This window comes from Brassica rapa, chromosome A05, assembly GCF_000309985.2.
Source record: "Brassica rapa cultivar Chiifu-401-42 chromosome A05, CAAS_Brap_v3.01, whole genome shotgun sequence".
NCBI lineage: Eukaryota > Viridiplantae > Streptophyta > Magnoliopsida > Brassicales > Brassicaceae > Brassica > Brassica rapa.
The window spans coordinates 4,637,218-4,646,050 of record NC_024799.2 but is presented as its reverse complement, the minus strand read 5'-3'; the positions used below and the strand labels follow the sequence as shown (position 1 = coordinate 4,646,050).

General features: G+C 29.4%; 1 pseudogene; it reads right to left on the bottom strand.

Annotated features, from left to right (window-relative positions):
- The window catches only part of LOC103867718, a 34,610-nt pseudogene that overhangs the window by 18,714 nt on the left and 7,063 nt on the right, over positions 1-8,833 (bottom strand).

Sequence of the window (8,833 nt, the reverse complement as noted above, 5' to 3'; positions counted from 1 at the left end):
TTCTGAGTAGGTTCACCTGAAAACCGAATAATAAAAAGGTTAGATAGTTGAGACTTCCACACTAAACTTCAAGGAGAACAATATTGACATTATACCAAACAAAAGTATATATACCTGAGACGGTTGTATTCTCCTTATTCGTCGCCACGATAGTCTAATTGAACACTGGGAATGTGTTGGACTTTGTGGTAACTTTCCCCACCTGGTACGAGTTTCGTCTTCCACTCCTTGTTCTTATCGGTGATTATCAGTTCCTTTAAAGAAGTGATATACTTGAGCCCTTCCGGTAGCTCCTTCAACTTTTTACAATAGTATATAGACAAGGTACGAAGACATGGCATCGACCCTTCTTCCACTATCCACTCTTCCAAGTCGTCTAGGTACCGTATTTCTAGATTACATAATTGAGGGAATCCACCATTTGAACACACCATCTTCCTCCCCACGAAAGCCCTTCGACATAATACAACCGACTTTAAATGAAGCAACTTTTCCAGAATCTGCAATGGATCCTCCTCCAATTCACAGTGACGTAGAGATATGTATGCAAGGTGGGGAGGAAATCGAGAGTGATCAGGAAGCCTTGTCATATGTATGTCCAGATCTAAATGCCTTAGATGAATGAAATTCCAAACGAAATCCACATCATAAGCCCCACCGGATCGGTTCTCATCGATCAACCTAAGCACCTCCAGGTTTCTTAATTCACAGAGAGATGACGCTAGAGTTTCAGAAGTATACCTGCCTTTGAGAAATATCTCGAGAGTCCTGAGCTTTTTCATTCGGAGGAAGTCTGTGATGCTACCGTTTTCTGATCGGAAGCAGATCAAGTACTCCAGGTTCACTAGATTACCCAATTCCAACTTTGTTTTATCGTCAATAAAAGGGGGAAGCAGCAGGAACCTCAACTCTACCATCTCTTTAAAGATACTTGGCAGATGAACTCTTTCCAGTCCCCAGGAGGAAATACTCAAATAGATTAGAAGCTTTAGATTTCGTAAAGAAGAAGGTACATGAGTTGCACTACCCATGTGTAAGCTCAAATATCTCAAATGAATGAGCTTTCCAATGCTTGATGGTATTCTCCCTCTTCTATAGTCGCTTTTATAATCTAAACTCAAATCTAAGACCCTAAGTAACAGTAAATTTTGGAATCCTTGACCTGACTGCTTCCAAAAGTTGCTGTCGAGTCCAAACCCCAAAACAGATCTAGCTTTTTGATTGTTTTTACGTTCCAGCATATCAAATGCATTACCACCACCGTGTACTACGAGTCTGCGAGATCTGGTAGGAGTATGAGCATTGATGGTAAAGGTGGAAGAAGTAGGGACTTTGATAAACTGAAGAAAGTTCTCTTCTTTGGCTTTATTTAAACATACTTCTCTCATCATGTCATGCATTTGACAATACTCCCATCTGCAACTCAAATCCTCTTTTACTCCAATAACCATATTTCTCCTTACTAGCTCCTCTATGTAGTCTTCTCCAATTTTCCTAGTGGTTTCTCCATCGCCACTTGACGTTATTATTCCTTCTGCTTCCCAGTAATAATACAATCTCTCCACTTGTATCTCGTAATCTTCGGGAAAATGAGCTAGGTAGAGGAAGCAATGCTTTAACTGCATTGGCAAATCTTCATAGCTCATAGACAATACTCGGTACACAGAATCTTGACTTTTGTCATCTATGCGAACTATCTGACTTTGAATATTGTCATCTACTCTTTTCCACTCTTCAACCATGGTTTTATTAGCTAACAAGCCTCCCAACACTTTAATGGCTAATGGTAGTCCTCCACAATATGCGACCATTTCCTTACCCATGGCTTCTAGTTCCTCATCAACATCAAATTCTGAAAATAGTAACACACGTTATAAGATCAGAGTCTTGAAATAATAGTGTGTTTAGTCTTTTCAAATGTTTTTAAAATATATATATATATATATATATATATATTTATAACAATATGCAGTAAAAATTCTATAATTAATAAACACACTAAAGTACAAACATTAAACATTGTATTATTTGTTTTATATTCACAATGAAGTTCATTTCTATTTTTTCTTAACATTTCAATATATTTTGTTAATATTTCGTAAAATTATATATAAAAATACATTTTAAATTCTATAAAACATATTTTGTATACACCAAATAGTGTAACAAAAACAATATAAATGTCGGATTTCTAAAAGTTAATTAATATATATATATATGATAAAATCAAATATTTTATCTACTAATAATAGCAATCCTGTATAATTCCAAAGGTTATGAATCTCAATTATGTTGAAAAGTTGTGTATTTTCTAAAAGTCTAAATAGTTGTGTCTTTTCAAAATAACTACTTTGGTTGTGTTGTTTCATAAAAAACTGAAATGTATTAGTTTGAAAATTGTGTCTGTTCATTATAAAAATTATATATTTTCATAACAAACTGAATATTATTAATTTTTAAAATTGTATCTTTTTATTATAAAAAAAATTATATATATAATAGCATACCAAAACTGGTGATATCATAACTTTTTAAAAGAAAAATGTTTTAAGTCCAACAGTCATATTTGATTGAATTTAATGATATAAAAAATAAAACTGCGGTGCGTTGCATCTTTTCACTGAATAGTCTCCATCTCAAAACAATACAACTCTTAGATGAAGCATCCCTTATCAATCTATATATATATGTGTGTTTTTAAAGACTCATTCCTGTTATCGTTTTCCATCTCCTCTTAAATTACCTTTCCACCCAAAATCTCAGAATTGATTTATTTGTTTGGCTCTCTAAAGCGTGTTTACAATGAGTTTTCATTGTTATTGTTCATCATAATCCCTTTTTTTTTTTTTCAAAAACCACTATCAACGTCATTTTCTTTAAACAAATTTGGGATTTCCATCATTCAATTTTTTAAATAGTTGTTACAACATATCTAATTTATATGTGTTGTTGTTCTTGCGTTTTGTCAGAGTCTAAAATTAATGCTTTCCAAATTACAATGTACAAAAAAGGGGGTTGTCTGTCATTCATTAAATCCATTAGAGGAAAACCGGTTGGTGATGACCGTCATGAGTTAATCAAACAATGTGTCTCTTAATTGGAGAGTGTTATTCTCATGGGAATTATCATCAATTTCTTTTTAATGGGAATGGTTTAATTCCACTGGAATATTTAAATCTGCATAGGTGTCACATTTTAAACTTAGGAATCCCCATGTCAATATAATTGTTCACAAAATAATATAATTGTTCACTCAAGAATTGTAAATTTACATTGTTTTCTACTGCCTGGTTTGGAGATGTGCGAACTACTGAGATTATAAAACTCATTAAAAGATCTTTTTATTTATATATTATTTCTCGGAAACATATCAATTGCTGGTTAGAGACAAACAAATATGATGTAGAAGTCTAGAGTTTTAAATATATTCAATTCTTAACGAAAACTAAAGGCAAAACACATCTTACGATTTCTTTGACAACAAACAAATCTGACAATTTTTTTATTTATTTTAAGTTATTTGCATCTATGTTTTGTTAATGACCATTTATTTATCAAAAGTAGCATCTTTTATCACTTGTGTCGTTTTGTAATGGAAAAATTTGCTGAATATTCATAAGAGGCAAAAGAATGAAGAATATAGTCATTCTACAGTAATTCAAGATGGATAGGACAATTTGCGCAAAACATGACCAAAATCTCCCTCTAGACGCGTGCGCTTGATGTTGAAATGGCAATAGAAAATAAAATTATCATACTATACTACACACTATTTATTATAGTCACACGAATAATTTCACTCTAACTATACTATATTTTATTTAGAATAGTATGGCAATTGATGTTGGTTACCAATTGTTGACCCAAACTCTAAACCAAAACTCTAAACCATAAATACAAACCCTAAACACAAATTCTTATCCCAAACCATAGATCCAAACGGAGCTACCAAAATCCTAAATCCCCCTAAACCCAAACTGTAAACCCAAACCGTAAACCCTTAACCCAAACCCTAAACTCAAATTGTAAAACCAAATCATCGCCCATAACGGAGCTACCTAAACTCTAACCTTGAAGGTCTAAACCCTAAACCCAAACCGTATACCCTAAACCCAAAACCCCCCCTAAACCCAAACTTTAAACCCTAAACCCAAACCGTAAACCCTTAACCCAAACCCTAAACTCAAATTGTAAAACCAAATCATCGCCCATAACGGAGCTACCTAAACTCTAACCTTGAAGGTCTAAACCCTAAACCCAAACCGTATACCCAAAACCCCCCTAAACCCAAACTCTAAACCCTAAACCCAAACCGTAAACCCTTAACCCAAACCCTAAACCCAAATTGTAAAACCAAACCATCGCCCATAAAGGAGCTACCTAAACCCTAATCTTGAAGGTCTAAAATATACTATATTTCATTTAGAATAGTATGGCAATTGTAGTGGTGGTGATGAAACAGCTGAACGTGGTGATGCTACATGTGGAATCTTTTGTAGTAACTGATGGTGATGGAAGAAGAGGAGGATGAGAAGAAAAAGAAAGAGGATGAGGAGGAGGAAGAAAGGACAAAACGTGGAGATGATTTAACAATGCTTGTTGCATTTTACTATTTTATGTTTATCAAATGGAATAGTACAACGCAACGTATACTGTTCATCTTCTCTAATAGGTCTACGCATCCTCTGTTTCTCAATCCACATATATTGAAAAGTAGTAAAATTGTAAATCCAAATAAAGATATGAAAAAAGTGATCAGCCACAATTATCGGATCAAATGATTACACAGCGTGCGAAGCATCACTTTTCAAGAATTTGATAAAACTTGTAAATGATCATAGGATAAAAGAAAGAGAAGAAGGATCAATAGAAATTTTAGAAAAAAAAAAAAGAATGAAGATCAACGATGTAAGTGGGAGTGGAAATGTAACAGTGGAATGAAAGGCATTTTTTGTCTTTATACATATTATACAAAGAATATCATAGCCAAAAAGTTGTTATAATTATATGCGTCCCAATTCTCCTTTCGTATATATAGGAAAATAACAATTTAAATTTAGAACTTTTTTCCAAGATATTTAGCGAACATAAGTAGTTGACTTTTATCAATCTTGTCTTGCATTCAATTAAATTTAAATGGCTATTTACTGGTTTACGCATCTGTAAACTAGAAGTCTCAAGATCAAAACTATTATAGGTTGAATTTCTTAGATTATAAGTAAAATTATTAGTTTAAAATTTGTTAAAATATCCTAATAAGTGTTTTTTCTATAAATATTAGTTTTAAAATTGTGTCTTCTCATTATATAAGATAATGTTTTTAAAAATTATTAAAATATCTCAAAAAGTGTCTCTTTGTAATTATGTGTCATTTCATCTTAAAAAGAGCATTGTTTTAAAAGTGTCGTTAAAATATATTAGTACATTTTATTTTATTTTTAAAATTGCATTGGGTTAAGAGAAATTGTCAAAGTGTATAAGTATAAGTTTCATACAAATTGCATTTATTAAAAAAAGTTGTCAAAATGTCTAAAGATGTATTTTATCCAAATAAATGTCAAAAATTGTAACTTTTCATTATATCAAAGTGTCTTTTTATCTTATTAAAAAATGTCCTAAAAAAAATACAAGTATGTATCTTTTCTTCTTAAAAGTATGTCTTTTCATTTTTAAGAATTGCATTGGTTTAAAAGAAGTTGTTAAAATGCATAAGGATGTGTCTTTTTATCCTACAAATTGCATTTGTTAAAAAATAAATGTTCAATGTTGTAATTTTTCATCCTAACAAAGTATTATTTTTCATTTAAATGGCATTGCTTTAAAAAATGTTGTCAAATATATAAGTAAAAATATTATCATCTTAACAATGTGTCTTTTCATTGTCGAATTGGTTTTGAAGAAATTGTTAAAATGTATAAAGATGTATCTTTTAATCCTAAAAAAACTGTATTTCTTAATAAAAGTTGTCAAAACGTCTAAAAATGTATATTTTCTCCAAATAAATGTCAAAGGTTGTAACTTTTCATCCTAACGAAGTGTCTTTTCATCTTAAAAATGACACTACTTTAAAAAATGTTGTCACATATATAAGTATGTAACTTTTCATCTTAATAATATGTCATTTCACTTTAAGAATTGCATTGGTTTAAAGTAAGTTCCTAAAACGTATAAAATATGTCTTTTCATCCTAAATTTTCATTTGTTAAAAAAATTATCAAAATGTGTAAAAATGTATATTTTCTCCAAATAAATATCAATGGTTATAATTTTTGATCTTAACAATGTGTCTTTTCATATTAAAAATTGCGTTCTTCAAAAAATATTGTAAAAAAATATAAGTATGGATCCTTTCATCTTAAAAATGTTACTTTCATTTTAGGAATTAAATTGGTTTAAAAGATGTTCTTAAAATGTATAAGGATGTGTTTTTCATCCTAATTTTTTTTATTTGTTAAAAAAAGTTATCAAAATGTCTAAAGATATCGCTGCAACTGTTGGTGGCAATAATTTTAGTGAAGAACCAATGCAATCTTTGGTAATAAATCATTGCAACTGTTAGTGATTGTAGTATTTGGTGATAATCCATTGTAACTTCTGATGTTAATTATTGCAACTATTATCTAACCATTGCAATGTTTGGTATCAACCATTGTAACCTTTAGTCATCTATATAAGTTGTTGTGGGAATTGAAAAATCACAAAAAAATGACAACAATCTATAGATTAGAAAAGATAGAGATTCACTGTTAAATTATTTTCAAAGATTTTTGAACAAATACATATGAACATGCATAGCTCTATTTGTTATTCTTATATCTTAGTCTAAGCTTGGAAATTTGATTGAGAAACCCATAGAGTTCTACAGTATTTATATCTCAATACAACCTTGACTTCAAAAATATTATTTATTGATACAACAAAAGTCATCATGATTTAAATCCATAATTTATCAATTTAGTTGATTTTATCTAATTATTATGTTAGTTTAATATAATAAGTGATGGTGTTTTATAAGAACTCTTCCGGAAATTAAAGGAAATAATATAAGTGAGAAATGTCATATCAACATAAGTCAACATATATTTATTATGATATTCAATCTCCTTAATATTTTTGCCAAAAATAGAGCAGGTAAATAAATTTATAAAAATGATAACTATTTTTACCAACATAGAAATATAAATTTTCTTAATATACTACAAACTAATAATTCTAATATTGTCTCTTAAATAGAAAAAATTATTTAAATATCACGGAAAATAATTGAAAGTAGTTCAAGAAGTTGTTGGAGCTAAATATCATGTAAAACTATAAGAATAAACTTAAGAAGATGGAAGTGCAGTTGTAAGCAATATTTATTCTAATAAAATATAAACAGAACATTAAAGTTATTATATATATATATAGAGTAAAGTTGATTCCCTATGATGGTTCATATACATCATCTTTTATAATGTTAACAAATATATTTCAAAGATTCTATTAAATAACCAACTGAATTAGTTAAATCTATTGTAACTTGTTAGTTATTCTGAATACATAAAATGATAATTTTATTTTAAAGAAAATTGATATTAAATATAGTATACATGAAAATAAAATTGACAATGAGGCTGAAGACAATGTCCTACTGTCATTTTTAGTGAAAGTTTTGTTAGTCAAGAGTTTATATTTACTATAAAAAGTAAATTAATATATAATTAGTTCTATTTTGGTTGGTGTAACAATAATTGAAACAAATAAAATATTGTCACTAATTAGTTATTTGACAAATATTTTCAGTAAAACAATATATGATATATGAAACTATGTGTCTTTTCATTTTGAATACTTTTATTGATATGGTTTGTGGCTATTTCTCAATTTACTTATATTATATATTTTTTTAATTTTATGGAAAATCAAAAGATATGTATTTTCTCCTTATTTTAGTTTTACATTAATGTCACATGAACTTTTTTTGATAGCACAATAAGATGTTTTATACAAAAGTATAAATTCCACAATGTGACATATTTGTAATTTTATTAAAATAAGTTCAAGATAATAATTTAAATTATGCATAAATTTTTTTATGTGTATATCCTTACTAACAGGTATTGACATATTTTGTAATTTTATTACAATCAATCTATAAACAATATATAGCTGCATATAAGATAATTTTGAATATTTGCATTTTTTCAAAACCAATTATAAAAATACGACACACGTTTTTTATAAAATGAGTTCATGTGCGATATCGCACGGGTTCCTTACCTAGTTTTTATAATAAAAATAGTGTAAAAAAAATCTAAAACTGAAACTTTGAAAAAATTAGTAACTCTATAAATTAATAAAATTTCATAGTTTTAGTATTATTAATTTATAGAGTTTTTAGTGTATGTCATTCCAGAGAGGATAATTTGGGAATTACTACACAAGTTTTTTTATAAGAAGGCATGTAAGAGATATCATGCTTTTTGGCCTTAATGATTCATATGATTCTTGTATTAAAAACGTACCTGTTATCTCTCTTCTAGGGAATGCTATGCTCTCACATAGCTTCCAACTTTCTTCATGAGTAAGAGTTTTTGCTCTAAAGGGAAAACATGTTGGGTCTGCATGGTAACCAACACGTTCATCGCGTGAAGTAAGAATCATCTTCCAACCTGCAATTGTACTTCGTTTCATCTCAGGTACTCAAAAGGCATTTATGAAATGTGACTATGGGGAGTAATGTTTGTACAATTAGAGAGCTCACCTCTTTCTTGGGGGAAACGTCTTTTATTACATCCCAGTCTTCTTTTTTCCATACATCATGTTGAGGATTCATCATGTGATCTTGGCTTTA